Below are 17,370 nucleotides of genomic sequence, written 5' to 3'. Positions count from 1 at the left end.
TCTAATATATTGTGTGTCTCGAATAGCCTCTGATAACCAAGTCCAGCTTCTGGCCTTCATGTGTGGCTGAGCTACTAAGCCCAGTGGAACTGTTTCTACTGACAGGAGAAGGGGCAAAGGCGGGTTACTGGTACCTTAAAACCAGTTGCTTTTGGGCAGATAGGGCTCATCAACTGTGGTTGGCAGCTCAGCTAGGACAAGAAAAACTCTGGTCTCAAACCTCACTGCCCTGTGGCTATACCCACTCATGGGTCAGGCTTCAGGAGTAAGCTGTGAGGAAAATTCCGGAGCTGAAGTCTCTACGGCAGACCTGTGTTGAGCTCAACCTTGACTGGCAACTTCTCCAATGCCACTGGTGCCAAACCATATCAGTTTCTCCCGTTCCTTGGGATTCATTAGCTGTATGGAGAGGGGCAGCCTGCTACACGGGCAACAGCTTGGTCTCTATGTCATACTGTCCTTGTTTACATATTGGCTTGATTAACATGGAGTGTGCTGGGACACAAAATCCAAGGTCGGCGCTGACCAACGGTGGGATTCATGTCTAAGACTACAGGGCTTGCATTTAAGAGGACAGTGGCTAAGTTCAAAGGAGATGTGTGGGTTGGGGCAAGTTGCTATTTTTTTTTAGCTCAGAATAGTGGGTGCCTGGGATGTGGTGCTAGTGGTAGTGGAGACAGATATGATAGAGTGTTCAAGAGGCTCTAGAATGTGCAAAGAATGAAGGAACATGAGCATTGTATAAGCAGAAGGAATTAGTTTACTTAGACATTTAACTACTAGCTTAATTAGTTTAGCAGAACATCATGGACCAAAGATCCTGTTCATGTGCTGTACTCTTATTTTCTGTGTTATCAAGCAGCTCTTATCAATAAAGTTAATGACCCATTCAGTCCGAGTGAGAGCCTCAGTCCAAACGGGAGGATCTAAATTCCTGAGGTTTAATGAGATCTGCCACCTTTATCCTCAAGACAGCACTGAACCAAATGAAACAGGCTGGTGAAGGGCAGATTCTCCATCAACTGGTGTTAAAAGTAGGACCAAATGGCTGAGGTTGCATTTTGTCATAGGATCTCATTATAAGCATTCCTCTAAACTCTGACCTGAACTGTCTTTTCTTCAGCTGATGCTTCAATCCATTATACTTAAAATTTGGAAGCTTGCCTATGATGATGGTGGTTAGTGAAGAAACACGTCATGTAGCATGATTGAGAAAGATTCCAGCATGGGCAAATATGTGAGAATATTCCAACTAAATGATAAACAACAGCAAGAAGATAGAACATAATCTCACCTCCTCGAGCAATGTTTCCATCATCAAGTCTGCCGACATCAATATCATGGATAGGAAACTGTACTTGTCTAATTGTAAAGGTCAGACCTGCAATTTTCTTCCTTCAATGGTGCATCTGATTCTCTTTTCAAAAATGAAAACCGCTGTGGGAATTGTAATGATTAACCTTTCAAATAGTAATTCTGCATCATCCAAAAGCAGCAAAAACAATCTCCTCGTATAATTCTAGCAATTTTGCCAATTAACTTACATCTGTGTTCTAACTGCTGAACCTACTATTGGTATAAATAATTTCTCATCATTTACCCCATTTAATTTTGGATGCCTCTAATGAATGGATTCTTGATAATCCCTGCTCTAAATAATTACTCCAGCTACACTCTATGTTATCATGTGCGCAGATAATAAAGGACTTCAGGTCCCAGTGGGCATGTGAGCAGTTCATCCCAGGGGATATGAAATGACGACAGGGAGCTGGTCACACACGCTCAGCAGGAGTAGCTGAGTAATAAAATGTTCTCGCGTTAAACACACTAAGTTTGTCTTTATTGAGAACAAACATAACACACTGGTTTCCTCTGATATCCTGCATCCTGGGACTATTCTGATATATCTCGTCCACATTGTAGAAAAATCCCAAGTAGGTACCCAAGACAAGACTAATACACAGTAAAAGCAACATAGAGAACTGGATTTAATTCTCACATCAAATTGTGAATATGATTCACTTTTGCCTTTTCTTTGCTATTGGTTTCCTTCCTCTTGCCACTGAGTAACAGGGAACATTGTTGATTCAGTACATCTCTACAATGCTTTTTGTAATTTGGAGAAATCTCTTACAGAAGAGCAGTACACAACAGGAAAAGGCCCTGCAGCCCATCATTCTTGCACATGATCCATATCCCATCATTCCCTGCATATTTATGTTTCTATCCAAAGACTCCAATTGCTACCATATCTACCCATGAATCACCTACTACTTGCTTAGATAAAAATATCTTGCACATCTCCTTGAAACTTTTCGTCCTCACAGTTTGCATGGAGAATCTCAAAGCAGCATTAGATTCCACATTTGCAAAGCTCCAAACGGCTGCTTAAAGAAAGGGCAAAGGTTGCAGATTGCTGACTTGCTCAAAATGAGGGAAAGGAAATGCAAAACTATTCAAAATGGTTGACTTGGATGTTAACACTTTAAAGAAGGTACAACCATTGTGAAAAAGTATTTGAGGTGACTTGGAGGCAATGCTGCTCTGTCGTCATCACTGCCAGTGTTCTCTTCCAGTCAACTTTGGCCAACTCCTCTCTCATGCCTCTGTAATCCCCTTTACTCCAACGTAATACTGATATATCTGACTTTAGCTTCTCCTTCTCAAACTGCAGGGCGAATGCTATCATATTATAATCACTTGTTCATAAGAATTATTTTACCTCAGGCTCTCCAATCAATTCTGGTTCATTGCACAACACCCAAACAAGAGTAGCTGATCCCCTAGTGGGATCAACCACAAGCTGCTCTAAATAAACATCCCATAGGCATTCTAGAAATTCCCCTCTTGGGATCCAGCACCAACCTGATTTTCCCAATCTACCCATGACTATTGTAACATCACCCTTTTGGTATGCATTTTCTATCTCCCTTTGTAATCTGTAGACCACATCCTCACTACTCTTTGGGGGGGTGTATACAACTCCCATCAAGTTCTTTTTACCCTTGCAGTTCCTAAGCTCCACCCACAACAATTCTATCTATGCCTTTTGATCCTCTGTAACCACTTTCTAACAATTTTATTTCATTTTTTTTTACCCACAGAGCCACCCCACCCCCTCTTCCTACCTATCAAGTGGTGCTAGGATTAGGCCTATAATAACTAGCTCCAGATTTTTCCTTCCATGAAGTTCAAGTTTTGGAACATAGTAAAAATATACTGATGACATCATTCTGACAGTTAAATAAAGATGAATTACCATCCAAATATAACTCAGCCATTTCCTGAAAACATTTTAATTTTCAGTTACGTGCACTGTTGCTGAGTAACCAGAGAAGCAATTGGAGTACATTTTCCAAATCCACTCTCACCCTTTATTTGAAAAACTGAAGGACAAATTTCTGCTGAAGAGCTAATGGCAGCTGCAGTACAGTATACAACCACAAACCCCCAGACAGCAAGTTCCAGCCATAGCGTGCAGTACCCACAGATTACCTATTCCTTCTTAGAATCAGCTGTACAGCATAGAAACAGGCCGCTCATCTCACCATATCCCAGCCGATATTTTGCCTGTCTACACTTGTCCACATTTGAACCATATATTTCTATACTTGCCTTGTTATGTGCCTCTTCAACATAATAAAGATTAATTTTATTTGTTCCAAGTTCATCAAAACATTGAAACATGCAGTGTGATGGGTTGTTTGGCGCCCACAGCCACAGTGTGAGGATTGTGCTATGCAACTGGCAATTCTCGCCACACTTCCAGGGCAACAGAGCTATCCTGCTATCACTGCAAGTCTTTGGAATGTTGTTCGAAACCGGAACACCTGGTGGAAACCCACACAGTCATGGGGAGAATGCACAAGCTCATGACAGACACGGGGGGCGGGGGGGGGAGACAAATCAAACCCAAACCATAATCGCTGGCGCTATAAAGTGATCGCGCTAACTGCTATGCTACTATGCTGCCCTAATTGTATCCGATTCCACCACCTCCTCTAAACTCCAGGTACAGAGAAAATTTAAAAACATAGGCAAGGTGAGGGCAAACACCTTTCAGTAATCTCTCAACTGAGATTCAACAAAACAAGAAAGGCAAAGAATAAAGTGGGTTTTGATTCAGAATTATTAACAAGGTTAGCAAATCCGATTTCTATTTCACTCATTCCAACCAAACCTCACTCAGTTTAGGTTCCACTGACAAATGAAACTTCCCCTTCCATCACAACACAGCGGGGAATGAAATTTAAGGCACTTTTCCTATCTGAGCACAATTTTTACTACAATGTCACTTTGGTCACAATAACCGTGACAGTGCATTGCAGCAGCTTGGTTAATGGAAATTCTCCCTTACTGAATTCATGTGTCACTACAAAATAATGAGAAGCAGAATAAACATTTGCTTACAGAATTTACGCCAGTTTTGTCTCTAACTCTCATTTCTTTATGTGATGATGATGTGGACAGACACATACACAAAGCTGGAGGAACTGAGGTGCTCTAGGGTTTTGTGTTGCTACTGATTCCAGCATCTGCGGTCTCTTGGGTCTGCAGCTGACGTGACTTCATGTTAAGGAAAAAAAGTATCACCAAATGGACAGTCTTCTGGGAGCATAATCATAAAGCATAGCTGCTTGTATAGAATTCTTGAATTTTTGCACAGAACAAGGTGGCTGATTATATTGCTGGAGCAACTCAGCAGGCCTTCGATGCAGTTCCTCCAGCACTTTGTGTGCACTACTTTGGATTTCCAGCACCTACTGGTTTTCTCATGCTTGTGGCCGATTATATTAGAGATTTCTTCAACGCTCAGTGAACAAGTGCACAACTGCAATGACGATAAAGTTCTATAGCTTCCATACTGATGTCAGATAAGGTACTGTTATAGAATTGCTGTCAAAGGCCCTAGATTAGAAGGTACAAAACAAAACAAAACTGAAATCTGGAGCAAATGCTGAAAGGGAAATTTGGACCATTAAGGTTGTTGAAGATACAGTATTCCTGCACTAGGACTGGCAAAGAGGCACCTCAGAGTCCTTGCAGCTATTGGCCAGTGCACAAGCCCAGGTCACTGCCATTCCCACAGAACAGAACCAAGAATACTTCAGTACAGCCAGGGTCACCATTCATGCTCTTCTCCAGAGACCATCACACACAAGCAGACTCCCATTAACTGCATCGTTCAGAACAAATATTTCCAGTTCTTTTAAACTGTGCAGAATTTTATATTTAACAACAATCCAGTAAAGCATGTTGGATTTTACAAGAAGCAAGAGAAAATCTGCAGATCCTGGAAATCCGAGCAACACACACAAAATGCTGGCGGAACTCAGCAGGTCAGGCATCATCTATGGAAAAAAAGTATAGTCAACGTTTTGGGTCAAAACTCTTCAGCAGGACTCTTTTTACGAGTCTCCTTACTAATTATTTTACTTGATCAGCATATCTATAAAATCTTTTCATTTACTCAACCATAAGGACAGTTAAGGTAATCACCACAGAAGAACTGTGTTTCAACATTTACATAATGCTCCTACTGAATATATTTTACCTGAATTCAGTCATAATCATTATATATATATGTTCTCAAGCTTTACATCCTCAAAAATAGAAAAAGCTTCACAATACTGACCCAATGATGAAACTTAATAATTTTCTACCCTCACACTTGTCTCTATGGGATAATATCAAGAACCACTCTTGACAGCTGTACTTCATTTATGGCATCATGTTTGCAATTGCTTTTGAATTTTACCCAGTAATTCTTTGAAGTGTGCTGCTTTGCACCTATAGACTAAAGTTATTCTTTATACTGCATTCTATGAATGATCAGTTACATTTCATCCCCTCCCAGAGTGAAACCAGTAATGAGCATCTCCAGGTCTTTTCACCAAACTTCAGCAATTCAGTTGGGAACTACTTACTGACAGTCATACCTGTCTATCTGATGTGACTTGGATATCAGGGCTATAGAGGATGGCACTAATGAGAACCAATTTCCCCCGGGATTAATAAAGTATGACTATGACTATTGCTGTGTATGTCCTGCAGGACATATGGTAGTGATCAGTTTTTTTTTGAAGAGGTGACTAAGTATTTTGGTGAGTGTATAGTGCAGTTGATGTGTTCTACGTGGACTGCAAGCAAGATCTTTGACATGGAAAACTTATTCAAAAGGCAAGAAGGCATGGGATCTAGTACATTTTTGATCCAAAGCTGGTTTTGTGTTTGCAGAGAGAAGTGTGGAAACTTGGTTTAGCAAACCTGTTACAAAAGGGAAACTACAACAGTTGGTATTGGGATTCTCATATGTCAGCCTCGTTGGGACTAACAAGACTGGTGTATTTCCAATGAAAAGTAGGACTCTATGAAGGACAGGAGAACAAAGGGAACTTGTTGTCCATGACCAAGGATCCTGGAAGACAGCAGCACAGGTCGAAAAGTTGGTCACAAACGCAAGTGGACACTTACCTTCATCACTCAGTCACAAGGACAGGGAGATTATTGTACAATTATATAAATCGCTGGTTAGGCCACTCCTGGAGTAAAGTGCACAGTTCTAGTTAGCATGCTATATAGCAAGGATGTGACAGTCTGCGAGATGGTGTAGCAAAGGATTCACTGGGACATAGTCTGAAGGGAAGCATATAAAACAAGAAAGACTGGATTGGTTGGAGCAGAGAAAGCTGATGGGAGACTTGATAGAGGCAAACAAGATTACAAGGAGCTAGATAGGGTAGATAGTGAGAAACCTATCCTCTTAAGGTGTTCATGACCAGAAGGCATGGCTTTAATAAAGGGTTACAGATTTACAGGATTAACTTTCTCACCCAGAGAGTGATTAGAAACTGGAATGAACTGCTTGAGGGGGAAATGAAAACTATTTACATGAACACTTGAAACCATGGCATGGAATGATATGGGTCAAATGCACGTGGCTGGGATGAGTGCAGATAGTGATAACCAGCATGGACATAGAAGGGCAAAACACTTGTTTCAGCACAGAATGGCATCTTTCCTTCTCCCTCTCCATTTAGAAATTTTACGCTCTGGTGCACCCCTTCAACAAACCTGAAAATTACACACAGGCATTCTTTTGCCTCCGGATTCAAACTTGTTTTGTCTGATTTTGGGAGCAAGGAACATTTTCAGCAGGAGTTTATGGACAAAATAGTCAGTGATGCTCACAGCTGCCTTGTAGAATGCCCGTAAAAATGCTTGAAAATTTCTAGGCAGGTAGGGTTAGCTTGTCTGTGACTAAAGTCTATTTCTCATCATATAAAGCACTACGCTTTCTTTACCCTTAGGGGGTTGTTATCTGTTCCATAGGTTCTTTGCATTTCCATTCAAGCAATCAGCTTTTTTCGAGGCTGCTGAATATATTTCTGTTTCATCTTGATTGAAGATTCAAATTTCTTTCTCACTACTAAGCTTGATCACTCACCAAATTTGTTCTTCTTCCTCTCTTGATGCAAAAATCAGCACCAGCTTTCTGCTAGTCCTTCGGCAATATTCCAAATCCTCTAATTATCTACTCATACCTAACAAACACCAAGATGTTAGTGTACAAAGCAGTGGTAATCCCAACGCTCCTGTATGCATCAGAAACCTGGACAACATACCGACGACATCTGAAAAAGTTCCATCAACGCTGTCTTTGAAACATCTTAAATATAAGCTGGGAAGATAGAAGAACCAAAGTCAGTGTGCTAAATGAAGCAAAAACAACAAGCAATTTGAACCCTATATCATCAAGAACCAACTAAAATGGAGCAGTCATGTTGTTTGGATGAAAGATGAACGTCTGCCGAAACAAATCTTCTACTCCCAGCTTAAAGGCAGCAAACGTAAAAGAGGTGGACAACAGAAGAGATTCAAAGACGTCTTAAAAGGCAACATGAAGAAATATAACATCAACAATTGGGAAACCAATGCCAAGGACAGGAAACTCTGGCAAGCCATCATCCGAGAAGGAACAGCAACTTTTGAAGCCAACAGATGTGCAGAATTAAAGAGAAGAAAATGGAAAGGCAGCAACAACCAAAGCCCGATCTGCCAGCTGGAACTACCTGTCCTGAATGCAGAAGAACTTTCAAAGCCAAGCTTGGACTCATAAGCCACTTGAGAGCCCGTAAGTAGATCAACAGAACGAAGACCATCATCCTCGACCTCGAGGGATAGCCACGACCGACTCATACCTAATAAAGTATCTCTTCCATGACCTACAGAACTGCACAACAGCATGCCTTTGGGATCTGTCTTTCTGCATTTGGTTTATTTAATACTTATTTCCTTCTGTCCTAAATTGTCTGCTGTTTCCCTGTAATTAGCCTCTCAGGCAATAACTAAGCAATAAAACGGCCAGTTTAACTATGATATTTTTTGGGTGCGCAGATATTCTATTACTTTAAACATTGAATCTGCAGTAGACCAAAGGACACTACAGAAACTCCTGGCAATTCTGGACAATGTTTCTCACCCTCTGCATGCCGCCTTGGCTGGACAGAGGAGCACTTTTAGTGATAGACTATAACAACTGGACTGCTCCAAAGCGTGCTATACAAGGTCATTCTTGAGGCTGATTTATACTTTTGCGTAGTCCTACAACGTAGTGAGCATGTGTAGTTGTGTCTGTGTTGCTCTGCAATTCACCGCCAAAATAGTAGTTGGCGGTGGGGTTTCTATGCCACTGTGTTGAGTTTCTTCGTGGGAGACATGGACGAGGAAATGCATTTCAAATATTTTCAGATGTTGGCAGGTAGATTTGACGAAATGGTTCATCGTCTCCAACCATTTATTTTGCATCAGTGTACAGACACGGCAGAGAAAAGCAACCGGAAATGCGTATGAGGAAATGTGATGCTACCAAGCGGACCAATCACAGTTGTTGCGGTCTGCGTCGCCGTGATACGAGTTACATTTTTGGGGAGGTGTATGTCACCCTATGGCGTAGGGTACGTGGTAGCTACTGCGTACATTTGACACACAAGTATAAATCATCCTTTACTCTCGACCATTAGGCTCCATACTGAGTCAACCTATAGCCAGGGAAGTGATGACCCCCCGCCCCTCCTGTCAGGCTGTTTGAGGTAACTTATTTTTTATTCATTCTTTCTTCTCTTCTAATATTTGTATATCTGTGCACTCGTAATGCTACTGTGACACTGTAATTTCCTTTGGGATCAATAAAGTATCTATCTATTGTGTTTCTTACCTGTGAGAACAGAATACATAATAATTTCTTATATTTTTGGATGACTTTTTAAAAATTTAAATTTTTAACACGTATTCCGTTCATTACTCAATTTCTCTTTCTCCCCCCCACCTCATTTAAGACCTTAGGACTGGTTACTTATGTCTACGTATTAGGGTGGAATCACAGGACCCAGAAGTGAAGATGGCAGCCCTCAGCTTCCAATGAGCAGGTCACTGATTTCAGGTCATTTTCACTCTGCCAGTGGCCACCTGTAAAAGTCAGTGTTCCCTGGTTGTACTTCGAGATTTTCAGCAACCACCCAGGCTAAGAAACTTGCCCACTGAACCATTACAAAAACCATATGCACACAAGCACAAATTTTATCAAATTGACTTCACAGAACTTACTTATAATGTACATTTGTTCTCAAGTGTATTTGTTTTAATGGTTAGATTTTAATCATCTTAAAATTTAACGAGTAATTTTGATAGGGCATCTAGGGCTATGGCTTAAATAGCTCTCAAAATATGCTGACTACTGGAATCTACTAGTCAGCACACCTTTGGAAGATTGTGCTCAGGGATGTCTGTAGGTTCACAGGTCAGCACAATACTTGGGCCTATGCTCAAGTCTTTTGATTCAGTTATCTTAATTTTTGTTATGTTATTACTGACCATTTAACTTTCTTTCCCGGTAATGTTGATCTCAACTAATATCTTAAATCTCATCTTGGACCATTGTTGCCTTGTTGCCCACTTAAGATACTTCACTGTTTTGGGTAATCTCACTAACAAAATCTAATAGGGAAAGACACCTGCACCTAATTTCTCTTCTCCTCTTCTTTAGAAAGCTACTTTTAGTTTGAACATCATTTTAAAATCTATTTGTAAGGATCTGATTTCCTATTACAGGTGCCCCCCGCTTTTCGAACATTTGCTTTACGAAACCTCGCTGTTACGAAAGACCTACGTTAAGTTACCTGTTTTTGCTAATAGAAGGTGTTTTCACTGTTATGAAAAAAGGCAGCGCACACCCCGAGCAGCCAAGCTCCTCCCCCAGAACTGCATTCTAGCCGGCTTTGCTTAAACACGTGCCTGTGAGCAGCCGTTAGCAAGATGAGTTCTAAGGTATCGGAAAAGCCTAAAAGAGCTCATAAGGGTGTTATACTGAGCGTAAAACTAGATATAATTAAGCGTTTCGATCGTGGTGAACAAAGTAAGGACAAAGTGAGTTTGGCTTGTGGATGTTGACAAAGATGATGTTGAAGAGGTTTTGGCATCCCATGACCAAGAACTGATAGATGAAGAGCTGATGCAATTGGAAGGGGAAAGGATAACAATCAAAACCGAATGCAGTAGCCAACGGACCGAAAGTGAAGTCATCCAGGAACTGAACGTGAGGCAACTGCGTGAGATTTTCGCTGCAATGATAAAGTATGACATTAATTTTTGAAAGGGTATGTCCGTTTAGGGCATATTTGCAGGATGGTTTGAGTGCTTACAAAGAACTGTATGATAGAAAAATGCGGGAGGCTAAGCAGTCAAGCATACTGTCGTTTATCAAGCCTTCCACGTCAGCCACAGCAGACGACAAACCTCGACCTTCGACATCGAGGCAGGCAGACATAGAAGATGACCTGCCTGCCCTGATGGAAACAGACGATGATGAAATGACACCCCAGTGGTCCCCAACCTCCGATCCATTGCCGCGAAGAATGCAGCAGTGCAGCGGTAGCTGGGACGCACCCAGCACATCTTTAAGAAAAAAACCGAAATAAACAAGCTAATTAATTAGGTGCTGCCTGGCACGTAGATGTTGGCCCAGTTCAGAGGCGATTGCCGATTGCGTCACCTCTGATCTGGACCGGCATTTACGTGCCAGGTGGCACCTAATTAATTAGCTTGTTTATTTTGGTTTTTTTTTCTTAAAGATGTGCTGGGTGCGTCCCGGCCACCTCTGCATTCTTCGCGGATTGGTATCGGTTCACTGCCCGGAGGTTGGGGACCACTGCACCACCCCAACCTTTGACGACTTAGCCTAACACACCATCATCAGTGTGCTCAGCGCTGTCTTCCCAATTCCGGTAAGTGATACTACACTGTACATACATTATTTCTACTTTATATAGGCTGTGTATTTTTATGCGTTATTTGGTATGATTTGGCAGCTTCACAGCTTAAAGGTTACTGGAGAAAGTGTTTCTGCCAACAGCGCTTGCGTCGTGTTTCTGCCGAGAGCGCTTGCGTGAGATTTTTGCTACGGAGAACAGTGCGGCAATGATTGTAGAAAAGTATTTCTACTTTATATAGGCTGTGTATTTATATCATTCCTGCTTTTACTATATGTTACTGTTATTTTAGGTTTTATGTGTTATTTGACATGATTTGGTAGGTTATATTTTGGGTCTGCGAATGCTCACAAATTTTTCCCATATAAATAAATGGTAATTGCTTCTTCACTTTACCACATTCCGGCTTACGAACCGTTTCATAGGAATGCTCTACCTCCGGATGGCGGTGGAAATCTGTACTGCCTTTCAACTATTCAGTCATAGTCAAAGAGTCAGAACACAGAAATGAGCCCCATCGGCCCAACTTGTCCATGCTGGCTAACATTCCAATCTAAGCTAGTCTCCTACATCACCCTAAACATTTCCCTGCATCCATGCAAGAATTTTTTAAAATGCTGTTAATGTGCCTGTCTCAAACAATTCCGCTGGTAGATAATTTCACTTACTGTTAGTGTGACCAATAACTTTCCGTAAAGCAAAGCTGTGTCATCTGTACTACAAAATTGTTAATTTATTTGTTATCTTCCCAACTCCACACAAGTTCTGCAACAGCAGATTTTACTCTGTATCTTTAATATTTGGATAGTGATTTGCAAATTCTGTAAGGGCGAGTTTCCATTATCAGAACAGCTGTAACGGGGGTGGGTGTTGCCGGCATGTTACTTGAACTACTTGCATTTGCCAATGTAATTAATAGCTAATGGGGAAAAATCTACCATCAAAACATTTCACACAAAATAGTCTAGAAAAGAATGAATTTTCATTTGATCAATTTTTGCTCCCAATTATTTGCAAAGGTCATTGTATTGATTCCCTTTCCTCTCTCTTCAAGCTCCTTGCCCCAAAGAGCATTTAGACCAACATTTAGACCACTAGAGTATTGTTGAATTTTTAATAGGTATAAGTCCTCACAATTCCAAATGAATGTTCAGAGAAATGAAAGATAATATTCACATATGATGGTTCACTTCTTCTTGAACATTTAAAATAATTCTGGACTGAAATAAAATCTCTAAAATGATCTTGTGTTCCTAAATATTTTAGTGTCACATCTTCAAAAAGATAAGGATCTATTCCACATCTTCTGCTGCTGTAAACTTTACACCTTTTATTTTTATTATCAAAACCTCAGTCATGTCAATAAATGAAAATAAAAACACATCACTAAAGTTGGAGCAGACTACAAACTGAATACAAGTTCTGAAGCAGAATCCTTCCTTTTCACTTGACGTACATACTGCACAAAGTCAACACCGGGGTCAGGATTGAACCCAGGTCACTGGAGCTGACAGGCAGCAGCTTAACTTGATGCACTACTGTATTATCAAGTGATGCTGAATTGGGTTCTCCTAGAAGGGATAACTACAAAACATCAATCGACTTAACTATGTCTCAGGAGTGATGAGGATGAGCAAAAAGTGGCAGAGGTCCAGACTACCATTATCCACTGACCACAAATGGAAATGCAAAACAGCTCACTAAACCAAGTATTCTAACAATATCCTCAGGAGTAATTTTAACAAGTTATACATCAGGGCATTGAATTATTAGACCAACTATCCAAGGTCATATAGCACAGAAACTGCTTCTATGGCTCAACAAATCCACACCAACTATCAACCATCCAGTTAGACCAATTCCATTTTATTATCTTCACATTCACACCAATTCCAAAAAGACTTTACCACCCATCTACAATGGCCAGTTACTCTATCAGGCTGCTTGTCTTGGAGATGAGGGAGGGCACCTGAACACCCAGAACAAATTCACATGGTTACAGGAAGAACACGCAGAGACAGCACCCAAGGTCAGTTCTGAACCTAGGCTGTTCAACACCATCATACCCTCAGTACTGACCAACAAGCTCAAAAACATGGGCCTTTATACCTCCCTCTGCAACTGGAGCCTTGACGTCCTCATTGGGAGACCACAGTCAGTGCAGATTGGAAATAACATCTCCTCTTCACTGTCAAACAACACTGCGACACCTCGGGGATCTCTGCCCACTCCTCTAATCTCTCTACACCCGTGACTGTGCGACTAGGCACCACTCAAACACCATCGACAAATTTGTTGATGATGACACTTTTTTTAAAAAAAATTGCTCTCTTTTTGCACTGTTTACTTAATTTATTTTTAAAAATTAATCCTCATTGTAATTTCAATTTTTAAAAACATTACAGATACTTTATTGATCCGAAAGGAAATCACAGTGTCACAGTGGCATTACAAGTACACAGACATACAAATATTATAAGAGGAGTAAGAACGAATAAAAAATAAGTTACCTCAAACAGTCTATCAGGAGGGGAAGTCATCACTTCCTTGGTTATAGGTTGGCTCATTATAGAGCCTAATAGCCGAGGGTAAGAATAACCTCATATAGCGCTCTTTGGAGCAGTGCTGTTGTCTCAGTGTATCACTAAAACTGTCCCTCTGTTCAGCCAAAGTGGCATGCAGAGGAAGAGAAACATTGTCCAGAATTGCCAGGATTTTCCAGAGGGTCTTTTGTTCTACCATAGCCTCCAATATGTGCAGTTTGACTCCTATAACTGAGCAAGCCTTTCTAATCAGTTTATTGAGCTGGTTGGCTTCACCCATGTTGATGCCATTGCCACAGCACACCACTGCAGAGAAGAATGTACTGGCGACAACAGACTGATAGAAAATGTGAAGGAGAGGCCTGCATACTCCAAAGGACCTCAGTCTCCTCAGGAAGTAGAGGCAACTCTGGCCCTACTGGTACACAGCCTCTATGCTGGTGCTCCATTCAAGTTTGTCATCCAGGTGCACCCCCAGGTATGTCGGCCCTCACTACATCCACATCCTCACCATCAATTGTAACAGATATTGTAATGTACTGCTGTTGCAAAACAACACATCTCACAACATATGCCAGTGATATTAAACTTGATTCAGAGTTTCTGGCACAAGACAGCAGCTCTACCAGTGCTGTGTTTTATGTCACAAAATAATCTGCAGATGCTGAGGTCAAAGCAACACTCACAACATGCTGGAGGAACTCAGCAAGTCGGGCAGCATCCATGGAAAAGATCGGTCAACGTTTCGGTCCGGAACCCTTCGTCAGGACTGTAGAGGGAAGGGGCAGAGGCCCTATAAAGAAGGTGGGGAGAGGGTGGGAAGGAGAAGGCTGGTAGGGTCCAGGTGAAAAACCAGTAAGGGGAAAGACAAAAGGGGTGGGGGAGGGGAAGCAGGGAGGTGATAGGCAGGAAAGGTGAAGAAGGAATAGAGGAAAACACAATAGGTAGTAAAGGGAGACGGAACCATGAGAGAAACCTCTCTGAATTCCGCAGGGATCGGTCCCTCCCCACAGATCTCCCACCCGGCACTTATCCCTGTAAGCGCAAGTCCTACACCTATCCCTACACCTCCTCTCTTGCCACCATTTAGGGCCCCAAACAGTACTTCCAAGTGAGGCAACACTTCACTTTTGAGTCTGTTGGGGTCATCTATTGCATCCGGTGCTCCCGGTGCGGCCTCCTCTACATCGGTGAAACCTGACGCAGATTGGGGGACCGCTTCGTCGAGCACCTCCGCTCCATCCGCCAAAACAGGCAGGATCTCCCAGTAGCCACCCACTTCAATTCTACTTCCCACTCCCATTCAGATATGTCCATACATGGCCTCCTCTACTGCTGTGATGAGGCTAACCTCAGGTTGGAGGAGCAACACCTCATATACCGTCTAGGTAGTCTCCAGCCCCTTGGTATGAACATAGAATTCTCCAACTTCCGGTAATTCCCTCCCCCTCCCTTCCTCTATCCCTATGTCACTCTGCCCCCTCCCCCAGCTGCCTATCACCTCCCTCATGATTTCGTCTCCTTCTACTACCCATTGTGTTTTCCCCCCATCTCTTCTTCACCTTTCCTGCCTATCACCTCCCTCCTTCCCCTCCCCTACCCCTTTATCTTTCCCCTTACTGGTTTTTCAGTTGGAACCTACCAGCCTTCTCCTTCTCACCCTCCCCCCACCTTCTTTATAGGGCCTCTGCCCCTTCCTTCTTCAGTCCTGATGAAGGGTTCCAGCCTGAAACGTCCACCGATCTTTTCCACGGATGCTACCTGGCCTGCTGTGTTTTATGTCCTGCTCTGCTCTCTAGTGGGTTATAGGACTGAAAGTCCAGATGGGAAGCAGCAAAATCTCAGAGAGGACAGAACACATGGGAAATTGAAGTGGGGCCTTGTTGCTCTTGGAAGCTGATACCAATCATCAAGAACCAGATGAAGTACAAGCTTTAATGCAAGCAGTAGAGTTTTGTAAGAGCTCGAGTTCATGAAGCTCAACAATGCTGTACTAGTCAGTAGAACACTGGAAGAAGTAGTAGTTGAGAAGACAAAGGCATGATTGAAGCTTTCAGAAGCAGATACCGAGGCTGAGGCACAGCCACACAAAAGGTGCAAATTTTTTGATAGCAGTCAGCACCTCCAATTGTACTGCCACTAATTTGACTTACCTACAAGGAAGATCAGCACCTCTACTGGAACCCCAAGCTTCTGATTGCCTGCGTGCCAAGTCATGCTTGTCGACTTGGAGCTCTCCACTGTGCTCGGTGTTCCAGCATTAACCACAGCCAGACCATTCCGTCATGGATGATTTCCTATCCCTCTCAACGCCATTTCCCTACCTTCCCCCCACAACCTTTAAAAATACCCAATGACTTAGCCTCCATAGCTGTCTGTGGCAATAAATTCCACAGATTCTCACCACCCTCTAGTCAAACTTGTTTAGCTGCTTTGTGTGTGGCATCTCAGAATCAGGTTTATTATCACCGGCATATATCATGAAATTTGTTAACTTAACAGCAGCAGTTCAGTGCAATATATGATAATACAGGAAGAAAAATAATTAAGTAAATCAATTACAGTACATATATATGTATATATTAAACAGATGTCAAAGGCCTTCAGAAAATCCAAGTACACAACCTCCACTGACTTGCCTTTTTTCTATCTTGTCAGATATTTCCTCGAAGAATTCCAACAGGCTTGTCATGCAAGATTTCTCCTTAAAGAAACCACGCTGACTTTAACCTATTTAATCATATGCCTTGAAGTATCCCAAAACTTCATCCTTAATAATGGGTTCCAACATCTTCCCAACCACTGAGGTCAGGCTAACTGGCCTATAATCTCCTTTCTTCTCCCTCCCTTCCCAAAGAGTGGAGTGACATTAGCAATTTTCCAGTCCTCCAGAACCATTCCAGAAACTAATGATTTTTGAAAGATCACTATTAATTCCTTTACAATCTCTTCAGCTACCTCTTTCAGAACCCTGGGGTGTAGTCAATCTGGTCCAGCTGACTAATCTACTGTTACGTACCCCATAACGGGTTAAAAAGGACCAGCAGAAATGGACATACCTGGAGTCTGAGTCTTCTGTTATAAACACTTTTATTAGTAACTATGTGATAAGGTAATATAAAACCAGATAAGGCAAACAGATTAGCAGAGTACAGTATGTGCATATATAAGTGAGTAAATAAAGTTCCCAAACTTCTCCCAGCTCAGATCATAAATGATACAGTCTTCGATGGAATAGGTATAAAGACAGTTCAGTTCTGGATATTGAATTGAGTAGAGTGGAGAAAGAGAGAAGTGTTTTGTTTTCCCATTGCCGATGCCATCAAATCTTCCACATCATCCTCCTGCTCCTGAAACTTATTAAAGTCACTGACTGTGACCACACAAAAGAGAATGCTGTTTTCACGTGGTAAAGCTAACAACCCAGGCAAGGGTTAAGCACACCGATAGCTTTCCACCGGTCACCCCTTTGTCCACACTGTGAGCAAAAACCCCACCTTTGTCATGGGCACATATAGCTCTACCAGTGTCAGTGTCGTCCGTGTCTCTGGTGTGTCTGA

The 17,370-nt window shown here is 42.0% G+C and overlaps 1 protein-coding gene across 5 annotated transcripts in view; it reads right to left on the bottom strand.

The window, feature by feature from the left end:
* Positions 1-17,370, bottom strand: part of zdhhc21 (zinc finger DHHC-type palmitoyltransferase 21) — a 76,958-nt gene that overhangs the window by 36,847 nt on the left and 22,741 nt on the right. The window contains exon 1 of one of the 5 annotated variants that reach the window (XM_063049131.1): positions 1,295-1,366. The exons of the other annotated variants lie outside the window; for them this stretch is intronic. The gene's annotated coding sequence lies outside the window, so the exon portion shown is untranslated. Of the gene's footprint in view, positions 1-1,294; positions 1,367-17,370 lie in introns of those variants that run through there. 5 annotated transcript variants of the gene reach the window in all.

The sequence above is a fragment of the Mobula hypostoma genome, chromosome 5, assembly GCF_963921235.1.
Source record: "Mobula hypostoma chromosome 5, sMobHyp1.1, whole genome shotgun sequence".
Lineage (NCBI taxonomy): Eukaryota > Metazoa > Chordata > Chondrichthyes > Myliobatiformes > Myliobatidae > Mobula > Mobula hypostoma.
This window is presented reverse-complemented; position numbering and strand designations above follow the sequence as displayed.